We start from the raw sequence: 17,303 nt of genomic DNA, 5'->3' as shown, positions 1-17,303 counted from the left end.
ATCTACTTTATCTGACATAAATACCCTCTCCTGAGTTTCATTTTATTATGGTTTGTCTGATAGATCTTTTTCCATCCTTTTAGGTATTTTTTTTAAAGATTTATTTATTTGAAAGAGAGAGAGAGAGCAGGAGCAGGGATGGGGGGGAGGCAGAGTGAGAGGGAAAAGCAGACTCCCCACTGAGCAGGGATCCCAATACCAATACAGGGCTGGATCCCTTACCCTGAGATCATGACCTAAGCCAAAGGCAGATTGTTGACCGAATGAGCCACCCAGGTGCCTCTACATATTTATTTTTTTAAGTTTTTATTTAAATTCCAGTTGGTTAACATACAGTGTAATATTAGTTTCATATAACTACGTTGTGTTTTAAGTCAATCTCTTACCCATAGCATAGTGTTGGATTGTATTTCTTTTCAATTAGTTCTAGAATAGTTAGATTTACAGAAGAAATGTTAAGATAGTATAAAGTTCCTGCAGATACCACACCATTTCCCCTATTAATATCTTACATACTATGGTACATTTGTCATAATTAAGGAACTAGTATTAATACATAATTATTAACTAAAGTCCAGACTTTATTTAAATTGCTTTAGTTTTTGCTTAAAATTCTTTTTCTGTTCCAGATATCCCTTCAAGGATACTACATTACATTTAGTTGTCAGGTCTCCATAGGCTCCCTGGGGTGTAATAGTTGCTCAGAGTTTTCTTGGTTTTGATGCCTTGACAGTTTTGAGGTATAATGGTTAGATATTTTGTAGTCTATCTTTAAATTGGGACTTACCTATTTTTTCTGTCAGGTTGGAATTATGTGTATTTGGGAGGAAGAACATGGAGATAAAGCTATTTAAAGCAAGCATTTCAAGAATACATATCATAACATGACTTTCCAGTGTTGTGAACCTTGATCATCTGGCTGAGATAGTGTCTGTCTGGTTTCTCTATAGTAAACTCACTCTCTTTTCTCTTTTCAAACCTCACTCTTTGGAGGAAGTCATTGTCTGCAATCCACATGTAAGGAATGGGGAATTAGACATTATATTATTTCATTTATGTGAAATGTTCAGAACAGACAAATTTAAACAGAACTCAAATCTGTGATTACCTGGGACTGAGTGTGAGAGTGGGAACTGGCTCCCAACAGGTTCACTGGAATTGTTTTAGGGTGATGAAAATGTTTTAAGAGTGGACCATGGTGATTACACAACTCTATAAATTTATCAGATTAGTTTAAATAACTAAAATATATTGAATTGAGAATAATTATGTGCAAATATCATGATGTGTAAATTATACCTCACTAAATCTATTGAAATTATCACCAAAAAGTAAAAGTTGAAGAAAATTGGAGAAAAAAACTTACTCAGATAAATGTACTTTTCAGGTGTTTCACATACAGTATGACTCATTCTCTGTGCTTCTGGACAAATATTGTAACCTGATAGAATTACTGCATAGAAAAATGATTGTGATACTTAGCTTTATATGGCAGCTACTGTTTATTCTTGTGAAGATTAACAATATAAAAATTCAGCTATGAGTTTTTCAATCATTTTATTTTGCATATGGCATACTTAAAAGAGAAAAAATTATTGTACATAATAACATATTTATTAAAGTGATTACTTTATAAAGCGATCGCTTGCCAGAACTCTTAAAAATATATAATCTGAATGATGGCTGCTGGCAGATTTTCCAGAATTGCTAGCTTATTTCCAGAATTCTAATATGTAATGTTAGTTCCAAGAACAAAGCTTCAGAAATCCTCATTACTGGTTATACTACTAATCTCAGCTAGGATAATAAACAGCTATCATTAACATAATTTAGGGATTCATGATTTGCATTAACCTGTTCATTATCACTTCTTATTGATCCAGGTTTTATATTGTTTTTATGTAGTTGTCCTTACATGCTTCAGTAATATTAGATAAGAATGAATTGAAGAAAAACTGATATGAAGTTTGAAATCAAAGTTTAATATTTAAAACAGGAAATGTGATGAATACATTGCATTCATTTTCTTTTCCTCCTAAAGACAGGGAAAGACACATTTTTCAGTATCTAGTTCTGGCCAATATAATGTAACCAAAAGTGATATAAACTGCCTCCAGGCTGGGCCTATAAATACATCCCACACAGAATCCTGCCCCATTCTTTCCTTTTCTCAATGTAATCTTGGATGGGAATGTAAATGATGGTGATAATCCAAAAGTGAATAGACTAAATCTCTTAATAATTTCATGGAGAAGACTCCTTACCATAACTTCTAATCTCAACGAGGTGTGATGCTATTAGCAATAAATTATGTCACTGAAATTGGTGAGGCAGATTATCTACTAGCTTGTTTACAGAATTCTAATTTATATCATTAGTTCCCCTCTAAAATAAAATATTACATTGGAAATACCTACACATGGCCATATTTTCTGGTTAATATTTTTACCATCCTTCTTTAGAGCTCTTAAAATGCATATGGGGATGTTGTTGGATATTGTTTAAATGCACATACACATTAGAAATTGATTTTGGTGTATTGAACACTTGCTGTGTGCTATATAGTGTTCTAAATATTTTATATGCATCCATTTATAAGATCCCATCAGCAACCAGTGAAATTAGTGCTATTATTATCATCATTTAACAGATGAGGAAACCTCAGGGGGGTGAACTTCCATACTAATGTTAGAATATATTTCTAGGAAGTGGACTAGCTGGGACTGGAACTTGCAAGCATGAGCTTTTCACTACTAGGAAAAACCAGGGGATATAAATGTATACATGAAACTGGTTTTGCACATTTTTTTTTTAAAGACTTTATTTATTTATTTAAGAGAGAGAGAATGAGATAGAGAGCACGAGAGGGAAGAGGGTCAGAGGGAGAAGCAGACTCCCTGCCGAGCAGGGAGACCGATGCGGGACTCGATCCCAGGACTCCAGGATCATGACCTGAGCCGAAGGCAGTCTCTTAACCAACTGAGCCACCCAGGCGCCCTGGTTTTGCACATTTTATCCTCTTGTAATTTTAGTATATGTCTCATTACTTTACAACACTTTAAATATATATATATATAGATTTATACATAATTCTTTTAGTATTAATGAATAATAATAGCAATGTCAATAATCACAATCATAGAAATAAAAGCAGGAAACACTTAAATATCGTATGTCAATATATTAAAAATGTCCTCAGGGCTAATACTGATGCAGTAGTTTCCCTGAGGTTAGAGCTAAGAATAAAACCAAATCTGCATATCAGGAAACCCAGAGGATATAACCCCATACTTTGTGCTCTTAACCACGACGATATCTCTTTTCCTGGTTAATTCAGTATCCGCCATCATCCAATAGGAAACACAACCATGATTAAAATGGCAATCATGCAAACAAATCTTTTGTAAGAGAATTATATTTAGCGTGGTAGATACAAATCTGAGTCTTTGTTTTACAATTACAGCATTGTAACTGCAAGCCAAAATGAGCAATCACAGGCTTCCCTAAATGGCAGTCACAATTCCTTTATTAATCAGCTATATTCAACATGGTGAAAACAGGTTCTAAAACCCTAAACTATGAAGCAAAGTAACACTTTTAAGATTTTATATGCCGCTCAACTTTAAAGTTGCAGATTTTACTAACGAAGTTGCTGACTAGGTAGGAATTTCCTGACATGTAGGTCAGACCACTTGATACGCATTGCCATTTGAGGCCTGCCAGGACTTTTCAATCTCCAAATACTTTCTCACTGACTTAATGCATAAATTCCTGCCTTAAGTTTTAAAGATGACAGTTAAAATTTAAATATGTTTTCTGGAAATGGTACCACTATAAACCATTGTCATCCACTTATCAATTCAATTATTAAAAAATGCATTATATTATTTATAAAATAAAGGCAGATCTTTACAATATGATGGATGAAATCTCTGTTTTATCATAGCCTCTTCTGCATTTTCTTTCAAAATATTTACCAAAATAGATACTTTCCAAAACAGGAATAAAGATTTGCTTACATAGAACTTATTTAGAGCAAGTCACTTTTAATAGAACCAGAACATATCTGAAACCAGAACACTTGTAAGAAAGGCAGGCTCAGGTTAAATATTACAGTAGGCTCCAAGCAGGGGGAACAACAGCAGGAGGATACGGATCAGAACCACAGATCTCAGAGTCGGGAATAATGTCAAAACTGAAAATTAAGCTAACTCAAGAATAAAAATGTATATGGTAAGAAGCTATATTTCTATCCAAATTTTGTATAGGAATTATTTTTATGAGGTCATTCTAATGAATTTTAGAAATGTAAATTTTACACGAATCATCACAAAAATTGGCCCAGAGATTTTTATCTGATCTTTACCAAATATTCAAAGAACAGATATGTCCAATGAAGCACAACATTTTTTTTTTCATGAGACAACAACCACAACAACAGCAGCAACAAAAACTCCACCATTCATTTCATCAGACTACTGAAACATTGGTAACAGCCTGACAGGCTGGGTAAAAGAAGAATATCACAGGCCAATCTCAATATTGAACATCCAGTTCCGATGCAAAAATATTCCCACATATTTAAAAAAAATCTAACACACCGGAAATAAAATGCAACTTGCTTAACCTGGCAAAGATAACTAAAATAAAATTCTAGCAGTCTCAATGAATTAAAATACTAAAAAGTAGTCCTTTAGTCAGTAACAAGAAATATATTTGCTACCACTTTTTCTATTTCATGTTGCAGTTTTAGGCACCAGCTATATACACATAGTTTGAAGCACCTGCAAATAAATCAAAACCAAGAAAATGCAACAAAAATTTAAAAGACCTCAAATGAATACAAATTATCTTCATGATCTTACGAAGAAAATTTCAAAAGTGTCTTGAAAGATACTTTTAAAAGAGGTAAATAAATGAAGTGACACACTATATTCATGAAGAAAAATGTAATATCATTAAAATGTTAATGTTCCCCATATCTATCTATACTTACAATGCAATTCCAGATTCAGAAATAAGATTTTCATGAAATCTTATGGCAAGCCGATTCTATAACTTACATGAAGATCCAACAATCAAAAATAGCCAACAATCAAAAAATAACCAAATTCTGGAGGGAACAAGGAAGGGGAATTTTAAATGCTTACGCTAATTATGAAACTGTCATATTTAAGATAATGTGCTATTGTGCAGGAATAGAAAATTAAATGAATGAATAGAATAGAGATCCAAGAAAATGACCAAAATTCTCTGTAAACTTAATGAAATAGTGGCATTTCAGATTAGTGGGGAGAAGTTAGAGTATAAAGATATGGTGCTGGGAAAATTGATTCCCCATATGCTTACAAAAGGAAATTGGATCTCTTCCTGGCACTTCACCTAAATTTAAGTTCAGACTAATTATAGACTTACACTACTTAATTGTGGTTGGAGGATAATTTCCAAATAAGACATAAAATAAAACCACAAACCATAAAGCAGAAGATTGATATCTGCAACTACATCATACTGGAGATAGTAAGTATGGATGCCATAAACAGATATTTTTACAATTTCCAGCTGAAATAGGTTTTATTTTTAATATAAAATAATTACTATAAACTAATAAAAATAATGTGTTCAATTAAAAAATGGGAAAATGGTAAGAACTATCATTTCATAGAAGAGCACAATGTTGCAAAAACATGTGATAAAAATACTCTATCTCACTAGAAATTGAGGTGTGCAAAATAACATCATGAGGTAAATTTTCATACCCACTAGGCTGGCAAAAAAGAAAAAAAAGATATTACCAAAAGGTAATGAAAAAATAGTGAAGTTCTTTCAAGGCTAGCCATAGTTTAAATAGGTAAAAGCACATAGAAAAACAATTTTTCTTTACTACATATACTTAAAAAAGCACATATTAAATGACCTAAGAATTCCAATAATAGAATATACTAGACAGTCTTTCACAAGTGGTGTAGTAGATATATGCAAGATTACTCATAGCAACTAATGTTGTACAAATAAATCTGGACATGACCCAAATCTCCATCAACAATAAAGTGGGTAAGTAAATTACTGTTTATATATTCAAGAGAATAAGGAGCTAAATGAATCTCAAAATATCAGTATGAGGTAAGCAAACCACAAAAGTCTCTTTACAATATAATTCCATTTATATATGTATCTAAACCCATGGGGAAAAATATTTTTATGCATAACTACAAATGCAGAATATCAGCTAGGAATTATGTTGAATCCCTACTAATAGAGAACTTAGTATAGTAGCTCAAATAATTTCAGACCTTATTTTTCAACTACAAGAAGCCTGGGAAGTGAGTATCTGGGGACTGCAGGGAGGTCCCACTTCTTTTCTCTGCTTCTCCTTACTTAGCATTACCTCTGTGTTCGAGTTCAAAAGGTGATTGTTGAAGCTCAGACATCAAGAACACATTATAGGTAGTAATGAGAAGAGGAGAAAAAGGGACAAAAAGAGTTCTCGCGAGAGCCCCACTCAATGTCTCACTTAGATCTTTCGTCTCCGAGGTCACAGAAGCTAGAAAATGCAGTAGTTGAGCTGAGTAGATTGCCACCTTCAATAAAGAAGGGGGAAGGAAGGGGAAGGGTATGGGATAAACCGCAGTCTCTCGCTCATACAGTGTAATGGCGGGGAAAGGCAAGAAGGAGATTAATACAGAAAGAGAAGGTATCTTTGGAGACTGGGAAAGTGGATGCTTTGCACTTGGAGTGCCTATGCTTTCACAAATGCACTGGCATCATTTTATATCTAAAATGATGGTAAGTGCATGGGTGTTCATTTTTAAACTATACATTATATGTTACTTACAGTCTTCTCTACTCTTATAAAGTACTGAAAACAAAATGAAACAAAAGAAAAAACCTTTTCCAGGTAAACTTTCAATTCCAATGTGAGAAAAGCAAAATTATGAGATTCTTTCTTTTAATGATTGCTGCAAAATGTACTACACTTTAACTGTGATTTTGACTTTGGCTATCTGGTAGCAGCCGGACTAGCATATATGCATGCCATGGCCCACTTAGATGGCTTAGATGGAACAGTGACAGGTTTTAGGTGTATACGTTATATTCCTTGTGTGAAAAAAAATTCATTTGTCTTTTATTAACAGTCGATAATCTCTATATTTTTAGAAGAAAACAAGAAGGCAGTTTGCACATCTCAAATGAATAGAAAATTGTTCTGTGTGTTTTCTGCAAAAAGAAAACAGATTTAGCTTTGAAGTATCCACTGTAATTTCTCTGCATCTGTTCAAAAGGTAGAGAAGGAAATCTAAGTGACAAAGCGTTTATTGTGTGCTAGGCACCACGTTCGGTATTTAGCATTCAGAGCGGATCCTTTCTAGGTTACCTCATCTCTTGCAACAAGTCTCAGGACAAATTCCACAATATCGCACAGTGTGGGTTAAAAGAACAGCCTGCTTAGGAGTCTCACAAGAAGAGGGCTTTGGGTTTTCCATGCCTCTGGCTGTCCCCCAAGGGAGGCGTGCTGGAGCCCAAACACCTTCTTGTTATGTGGTCTGTTTATGCCTTCCCTGGGGGACCCTGTCTCTCCTTATTGCTCTGTCTTTCTACAGGGAAAACATGATAAAGCATATCATCAGGGGAGGGAAAAGTAGATTTTGGGACCTAGGCAATCTGGATTCCGGTGTCTTAGGTTTAGAGGAATTGTTTAGGAAAATAAACTGCTCAGGACATGTGGGTCATAGCAACTATATTATTCTATTTAAAACGTAGCATTATACCTGAGCAAACCGAACTCAGAGATGAAAATTAACATGTCCGAAGTCACAGAGGTAGTGAACTTTAAAATTAAATATATGATTTGAAAACTCATAGTGCTATTCTACCCTGCTATTTTGTTTCTTAATGTGAATATGATTGAAGCAACCACAGAGCTTGATCAAATTCTATCTACCCTAGGGGCACCGCTTCAGTCAGTTGAGCACCTGACTCTTGGTTTCAGCTCAGGTCATAATCTTAGGGTTGTGAGATCTAGCCCCTGCCTGGGGCTCATACTCAACGGGGAGTCTGCTTAGGATGGGTTCTCTCCCTCTCCCTGTGCCCCTCGTCCCACTCATGCACACTCTCTCTCTCAAATAAATAAATAAATATCCAATATACCCTAAATTACTTTTATTTTTTTCCAGAATTCAAGTATTAATTATTAGATAAAGCTTTACTCACATGTACACGTGAACACACACACATATTTATACATGTATATGTAAATATGTCTGAATTGTTCATGTGTATATATATATATATATATATATATATATATGGAAGACTCATTGTTAATTGTCCAAAATTCTACTAGAAAATGTGTAAAACCAAAATACAGTCAGCAATTTCAAACACCTCAGGAAATGAGCAGAAAGGAAGTATGACATAATTTTCAAAATCAGAATATGAGAGTCAGTGAAAACTATATTACAAATTATTTTCATTTTCTAAATTTCTGTTTATTGTCTTTCATAATAAGATATCATAAGAGTCAAGAAATCCAAAGTTTGGTTATGTAAAAATCAAGTATGGGGAGCAAATTCAGAAAATTACATTAAGGATTTGTTTTACTATTCCAAGAAGATTCAATAAAACTGATTTTGAAAATAAAATGATTTGATAAGTTTAGTAATGGTTTAGAGCATTAGTCTGAAACTATTTGGCCAACTTGGTTAATAACTGTTAATCAGGTCCAGGTCAAAGGTTAATTTACTCTTGAGAACTGTTAGCTTCACTGTTTCACCATAATGAATCGTACTGGTAAACCTCATCAGTCACTTTGCAAATTTTGAAAGAAACTGTCATGATAAAATGCACATGAATCATAACCGGATTTTGCTACTCCTAAATAACATTTAAATAATATATCTTATGTATTATTGGTATTATCTTCATGTGTAAAAGAATATGTTCACCACAAAAATAGATGTAAAGGAGAAAAAGTATTTTTGTCCTATCATTAGTCAATGTCACAGAAATGTAAAATTAAATATCAGATGGCCACCACCTTATTATTCTTATATATACTTAGGGAGAATTTAGAATCCACGCCATAATATTGTTCATCTTTTCCTTTATTAAATCTATCTTATTATTCAAAATGGATGACAAGGAAGATTGAAATGTTAAAAGATAATCTTAAACCAACATACAGCTATTAATTTTAAGCTCCTTACTTTTGTTGCAATATTTTAATAAAAGGATATTGATTCATCATTATGCATTTCTGTCCAAGTCTGCATTTCAGTGGAATTGCTATTGCATGGAAATATATTTCATTTTAGGCAATAGGTAAATATATGTAAAGTTGAAATATCATCAGATACTTAAAGTTATAACTTTATAGATTGTTGTGTTAAGTGTTAGGCTTTAATCTCTTTAAGGCTATGAGATTTCAGGAATTCAACACAAGTTGGTCTGTAGGAGGGCCAAAATTAACTAAGCAAAGTTCTGTCTGCAATCTTCTGTCCACACAACACAAAAAAGTATGAAATAGGTCCAAAATCATAGTTAAGGACCTATAGCTTAAATCTTCTCATAAAACTTGTTGACTTATGCTTGAGATAATACATTATATTACCAACAAAATAAATCTTACTTCATAAAAGTTTTATTGGTTACCTGACATTTTTGAACCCTGTCTTTCTTTGCCTTTGCTCCAAAAGATAATATACTTTTGCTTGTCAAAACTGTCCTCTCCTGGAAGAAGCCTTTTGTGTCTCTGGCCTAGACTTCTATCTGTCAAGGTCTTAAAACTTAGAAAAGTACTAGTGATCCTTTGAGAGAAGGAATTTTTTATATCATAAGCTGGCAAGTAAACCTGTGTGGACCTTCTATATGGTAATGTATGCTGGAAACTACTCAACATATTCATTCCATTAAAATCGTAATTGCAGACTTCACTGAAACATCAGTGTGTTTTATCCCCCTCTGTTAGGAAGTAAAAGTAGATAGAGGAGAAGCATTTATTCTCTCTCCCCTTCTAAGAATTCTGTACAATTTACCTCAAGTTACCTCTAAGTGCTTCTCTAAAAGCCCATATATTTCCCAATTTATTCTCCCACATTCATAGAAACTTCTCTATCTTCACCTAGAAAACTCCTTTCCCTATCAGCAGCCATGGATGAACCAGCTCCTTATACTACTGTGAATACTAGATGAAATCAAAAGTAACTTGAATATATTACTCCCCCTCCTCCCATAGTTACCCTGTCACTTGCTTCTGCACCCACATGTTCTGGGCTTTTTTTCTGTTACTAGGGCTCTAACGTCTCTGCTTTGTTCTAAAATCAGTTTCTCCCCTTTCTCACGACATCCATCCCCTTTCCTCTACTCAAAGGCATAGGGTCAGTCATTTTTTTTCGCCTACATTTATGTTTTTTCACCTACATTATGAATTCTTGTCTGTCTCCTGGATAATACCTTTAAGCCCACACAGAAGTTGTATTTTTTCACATCTTGAAATTTTATGTCTTCCCCTGGGACCTCTCACCTCAGCTGAACACATATATATTTAATTGCTTACTCTTTATTCGAATGTGCACTTCAAACTTGACATGTTCAAAACCTAAACCCTGTTGCTCTTTTTTAAAGCACATGCATAGCACCACCATTTTTTCTTGCCTGTTTTATTGCATTGGCTTCTTTTATTTTTTTCTTGCAAGTTTTTATTTTATTATGTTATGTTAGTCACCATACATTACATCATTAGTTTTTTTAAATTTTTTATTGTTATGTTAATCACCATATATTACATCATTAGTTTTTGATGTAGTGTTCCATGATTCATTGTTTGCGTATAACACCCAGTGCTCCATGCAGAATGTGCCCTCTTTAATACCCATCACCAGGCTAACCCATTCCCCCACCCCCTCCCCTCTAGAACCCTCAGTTAGTTTCTCAGAGTCCATCGTCTCTCATGGTTCATCTCCCCCTCTGATTTACCCCCCTTCATTTCTCCCTTCCTACTATCTTTTTTTTTTTTAATATATAATGTATTATTTGTTTCAGAGGTACAGTTCTGTGATTCATCAGTCTTACACAATTCACATTGGCTTCCAACAGGCCCCCTTGCCTCTGCTTTTGCACCCCAAAATCTACTTTCAACCTAGTAGTCAGAGAAATCCTTTAACACAGTCTCAAGGGAGACCATGTCACTCCTTAATGTCTCTGATGGCCTTCTCTCCAGCTTATGATACAAGACAGTGTCTTTGCCATGGTCGATTCTGGTCCCACCATCTCTCTCTATCGTTTCCACCATACTCTTCCCTTCTTTTCTTTACTGCATTGGCTCTGGCTATCTTGCTGTTCTTAGAAAATGCCAAGCATTCTCCTCTTTTAGTATTTTTATAGTTATTATTCTCTGTACTTCTAACACTTTTCTTCCATATAACATATATTCCACTTCATGTTTTTCAGGTGTCTACTCAAATGTCTCATTATCTGAGTCTTCCCTGACTTCTACATGTATAACAGGATGTGCACATTTGGAACTCTTTATCCTTTTTATATCATTTATATTTCTTCAAATAATTTATTTTTTATTTCCCCTTACAGAAATATATCTCCGTGAGGGTAGGTTCTTTTCCTGTTTTGATTCCTCATATATTTCAAGTGCCATACTTGTGCCTGGCACATAATACATTCTCAACGTATATTGTTAAATGATGGATACAGTAATGTTGGTCTATTTCAGATTTGCTATTCTATACTTATCAGGTTCTAAGGCTTTAAATAATCATATCTTTCTAGGCTAGTTTTAAACTCTGAAATTAGGGAAAATCATTTAACCCCAGTCAAACTGTCAAACCGCTAATGCAGCTAATCAGCATATACAGTCTTTTTAGGCACCATATATATATGTATATAGGTGTACACACACACACACACACACACACACACACAAACACACACACACACATATATATATAGTACCGATTATCTTCTTATTTTTTGTAACATTTATAAACTGCAAGGACTAACAGCAGAAATTATACGCAATACTCAGAACACTCAGAAGGGAAAGAAAATGGCAGCAGTGAAAACAGGCTTGTTAGAGGGTAAATGATAATGGAGAATAGAAGTGACCACAATGAGAAAAGTCAAACAAACCAAATTCCCAGAAGTTTGAGATTTTTGGTTTAGGGATCTTTTGAGAATTATTACCTTAACACAAGATACCTATTCAAGAAGACATCTATGGTGTTAGCTTACTAAAATGTAAGAAATAAAGTTACAAGGGCGCCTGGGTGGCTCAGTCGTTAAGCGTCTGCCTTCGGCTCAGGTCATGATCCCAGGGTCCTGGGATCAAGTCCCACATCGGGCTCCTTGCTCAGCGGGAAGCCTGCTTCTCCCTCTCCCACTCCCCCTGCTTGTGTTCCTGCTCTCGCTGTCTCTCTCTGTCAAATAAATAAATAAAATCTTTAAAAAAAAAGAGAAATAAAGTTACAAGAATCCATCATATAGAGTCATTCATTGAAAATTAGATTACATCATTTCTTAGAATTGTTTTAATGTGGCAAGTGCACACTATATTTTAAAAGTGTTTTAATTTAAAAAGTTACTTAGATAATTTTTCTGGATAAATGTTTTTATGCACTTATTTTCTGATATAACTGGGTGGGTGAGACATTATTGGATCTTACTTTATGCAAAGTTGTATTTATGGTTCTCTCAAAAAAATGGAAATTATACGTTTGTACTTTCATAGCTAGTACTCTACCTGAGCGTTTCTATCTAAAATTTTCATAATTGTGTTCACACAGACCCTTGAGAAATCCAGTATATGAGGACCTTGAGGTAAGATATGTCTAAGTAAACTGGATTAAACATTTTATCAGGAATATAATGATTTTTTTTAAATCACCAAAATATTATTCAGCTACAAATTAAAATAAGGAAAGATTAAAGACTCTGGAAACACCAGAAGAGGGCAATTTAAGAAAAAGAAACAACTAAGAGAAACTGTAGCAACTTTAGTCTATGTACTTTGGACTCTCCTTGACCCAAGCTATGTAGCTAAGGTATAAATTTAACTGAACCTTTCCTTATATATCATAAAATCACTACCAATTTTCTTGCTCAGTTGGCTACCTTTATCTGTAGAGCAATTCCACCTATGAGTTATATGTGGTATTAGAAAATCAGAGTATCACTATTTTTTCCATTTGTAGTCAAGGCAAATGGAGGCTTAGGTATCAACAGCTAATGATTTCTCTTCAAATAAAGTACCTCTGTTTATTAGATATCCATTATTTAAGTCTTTTTTTAAAGATTTTATTTATTTATTTGTCAGAGAGAGAGAGAGAGAGAAAGCACAAGCAGGGGGAGTGGCAGGCAGAGGGAGAAGCAGGCTCCCTGCTGAGCAAGGAACCTGGGGAGGCACTGGGTCCCAGGACCCTGGGATCATGACCTGAGCCAAAGGCAGATGCTTAACCTACTGAGCCACCCAGGTGTCCCCATTATTTAAGTCTTAAAACTCCTTTTTCTCATTCTTTCTCTGGGCTCAGAAGCATCTAGAGAAAATATACTGAGCGTTTTCTTTTATTTATTAAAATTTTTTCTTCTTTTTAACAACAACATAATGGTTTTATTTGCAATCACTTATTTATTTAATAAATACTTATTAAATGTAAGTATATATGGCTGCTACTGAACTTGTTTGAGATAAAGCCATGAGCCAGAGTGAATATGTCCTTGGGCCCATAGTTGTTAACAGCCAATGAGAAGGCAGAGCAAGATGGCGGAGGAGTAGGAGACCTGGATTTTGTCTGGTCTCAGGAATTCAGCTGAAAAGGGATCAAACCATTCTGAACACCTACGAACTCAACAGGAGATAGAAGAAGAGAACACCAACAACTCTCTGAACAGAAAACCAACCACTTAGTGGAAGCTAGGACGTGCGGAGAAGTGAATCCGAGGCGATATTCGGGGGGATAGACGGCGGGGGAGGGGGCCTCCGTCGGCCGCTTCAGGCAAGTGATAGAGCCGCGGAGCACAAAATCGGACCTTTTAGAAGTCAGCTCCGTTGAGGGACATCGCTGCAGTGGCTAAGCGGGGGGTGGAACCCTCGTGGGACAGTGTGGTCTCAGGACCCTCGGGGTCACAGAAAGACCGGGGGTGCCTGAGTGCTGCAGAGCTCCCAGGTATCGGAGCGGGGAAGCCGGCTGCAGAGACGGAGCCGAGGCGCGGGTTCTCAGCTCGGGGTGGCCATAAACTGTGATCCGCGGCCCAGTCGGGCCACTGCTCCTCCAGCAGGGACCCAACAAGTGGCAGATCCGGGGAGACTCCCCTTCCTCACCCGGGAGGAGCGGTGCGGGAGTGGACCGCAGGGATCTGCTGGGTTTGGAGACTCCACATGGGGTCGGGTGCCAGAGATAGAAACGCTCGGTCACAGGCCGGGTGAGCACAGAGTGCAGCCAGAGACCGGGGAGACGGGAGTGACTGACTGCTTTTCTCTGGGGGCTCACTGACGAGTGGAGCCCCGAGTTCTCGGCTCCTCCGGGCGGAGATTGGAGGCCGCCATTTTGACTCTCGTCCTCCAAAGCCAAACGAAAAGCTTGCAGGGAACAAAAGCTCCTGAGAGCAAACCCGAGCAGATTACTTAGCCCAAACTGGCAAGGGCAGGGCAATTCCGCGTCCGGCAAAGACATTTGGGAACCACGGCAACAGGCCCCTCCCCCAGAAGATCAGCACGAACAGCCAGCCAAGACCAAGTTTACCGATCAAGGAGAACGGGAGAACTCTGTGCTAGGGGAATACTGCACATAGAATTCATGGCTTTTTTACCATGATTCATTAGTCTTTCAAAGTTAATTTTTTTAACTGTTTTTTTCTTTTTACTTTTTCTTTTTCCCTTTTTCAACCAACATCTTATCAATACCTTTTAAAAAAAACATTTTTATTTTTGATTTTTAGAGTCATATTCTATCCTTTTGTACTAGTTACCCTTATTTTTGGCATATATATATATAAGTTGTTTTCTCTTTAAAATTTTGAGATACAGTTTCTTCTAACAGATCAAAATATACCCTAAATCACTAGTGTATGGCTTTCTTCTAGTCTCCTGCCTGATCACATTCTCTCCCTTTTTTTTTTTTTAAATCTTCTTCTTTCTTTTTTCAAACAACTTCTTATCTTATCAATTCCTTTTATAGAATCTTTTATAAATTTCATCTTTACAGTCATCTTCCATCCCTTCATTGTATCAACCCTTATTTTGTACATATATAAGTCTTTCTTTCTTTACAATTTTAGGAGGCACTTTCTTCTAACAGACCAAAATACACCCAAAATCTAGTGTGTGGCATTGATCTATGCACTAGCCTGATCATATTTGATCATATTCTGTTTATTCTTTGTTTGTTTTGTTTTTGTTTGTTTTTATCTTTATCTTTTTCTTTCTCTTTCTCTTTCTTTCATCTTTCTTTTCCTTTCTTCTCCTCTGGTTTCAGGTCTTTTCTGATTTGTTTAGAGTATATTTTCTGGGGACATTTTTAACCTGTTAGCATTTTGTTCTCTCATTCATCTATTCTCTACTGGACAAAATGACAAGATGAAAAAAATCACCTCAACAAAAAGAACAAGAGGTATTACCGTCTGCCAGGGATCTACTCAATACGGACATTAGTATGAAGTCGGACCTAGAGTTCAGAATCATGATTTCAAAGATACTAGCTGGGCTTGAAAAAAGCGTGGAGGTTATTACAGAAACGCTTCCTGAAGAAATAAAAGAACTAAAATCTAAACAAGTCAAAATCAAAAAGGCTATTAATGAGGTGCAATCAAAAATGGCACTAACTGCTAGGATAAATGAGGCAGAAGAGAGAATTGGTGATATAGAAGACCAAATGATGGAAAATAAAGAAGCTGAGAAAAAGAGAGAGAACTACTGGATCACGATGGCAGAATTCGAGAGATAAGCGATATGATAAAATGAAACAACAGTAGAATAATGGGGATCCCAGAAGAAGAAGAAAGAGAGAGAGGGGCAGAAGGTATATTGGAGCAAAATTATAGCAGAGAACTTATCTAATGTGGGGAAGGAAACAGGCATCAAAATCCAGTAGGCACAGAGAACCCTTCTCAAAATCAATAAAAATAGGTCAACACCCTGACATCTAATAGTAAAACTTACGAGTCTCAGAGACAAAGAGAAAATTTGAAAGCAGCTCGGGAGAAGAGATATGTAACCTATAATGGTAGAAATATTAGATTGGCAACAGACCTATCCACAGAGACCTGGCAGGCCAGAAAGGACTGGCATGGTATCTTCAGAGCACTAAACGAGAAAAATATGCAGCCAAGAATACTATATCCAGCTAGGCTCTCATTGAAAATAGAAGGAGAGATAAAAATCTTCCAGGACAAACAATAAATAAAGGAATTTGCAAACATGAAACCAGCCCTCCGAGAAATATTGAAAGGGGTCCTCTAAGCAAAGAGAGAGCCAAAAGCAGCATAGACCAGAAAGGAACACAGACAGTATAGAGTAACAGTCACCTTACAGGCAATACAATGGCACTAAATCCATATCTTTCAATAGTTACCCTGGATGTAAATGGGCTAAAGCCCCAATCAAAAGACACAGGCTATCAGATTGGATAAAATAACAAGACACATCGATATGCTGTCAGCAAATGACTCATTTTAGACCAAAAGACACCCCCACATTGAAAGTGAGGGGGTGGAAAACCATTTACCATGCTAACAGACACCAAAAGAAATCTGGAGTGGCAATCCTTATATCAGACAAATTAGATTTTAAACCGAAGACTGTACAGAGAGATGAGGAAGGACACTATATCCTACTTAAAGGGTCTATCCAACAAGAAGATCTAACAATTGTAAATATCTATGTCCCTAACATGGGAGCAGCCAATTATAGAAGGCAATTGATAACAAAAGCAAAGGAACACATTGACACGATACGATAATAGTGGGGGACTTTAACATCCCCCTGACTGAAATGGACAGATCATCTAAGCAAAAGATCAACAAGGAAATAAAGACTTTAAATGACACAATGGATCAAATGGACTTCACAGACATATATAGAACATTCCATCCCTGGGCGCCTGGGTGGCTCAGTCGGTTAAGCGGCTGCCTTCGGCTCAGGTCATGATCCCAGGGTCCTGGGATCGAGCCCCACATCGGGCTCCTTGCTCCGCGGGAAGCCTGCTTCTCCCTCTCCCACTCCCCCTGCTTGTGTTCCTGCTCTCGCTGTGTCTCTCTGTCAAATAAATAAATAAAATCTTTAAAAAAAAAAAAAAGAA

The sequence above is a fragment of the Zalophus californianus genome, chromosome 6 (genome assembly GCF_009762305.2).
Source record: "Zalophus californianus isolate mZalCal1 chromosome 6, mZalCal1.pri.v2, whole genome shotgun sequence".
Classification (NCBI taxonomy): domain Eukaryota; kingdom Metazoa; phylum Chordata; class Mammalia; order Carnivora; family Otariidae; genus Zalophus; species Zalophus californianus.
The sequence above is the reverse complement of the archived record's forward strand: the minus strand, read 5'-3'. Positions refer to the sequence as shown.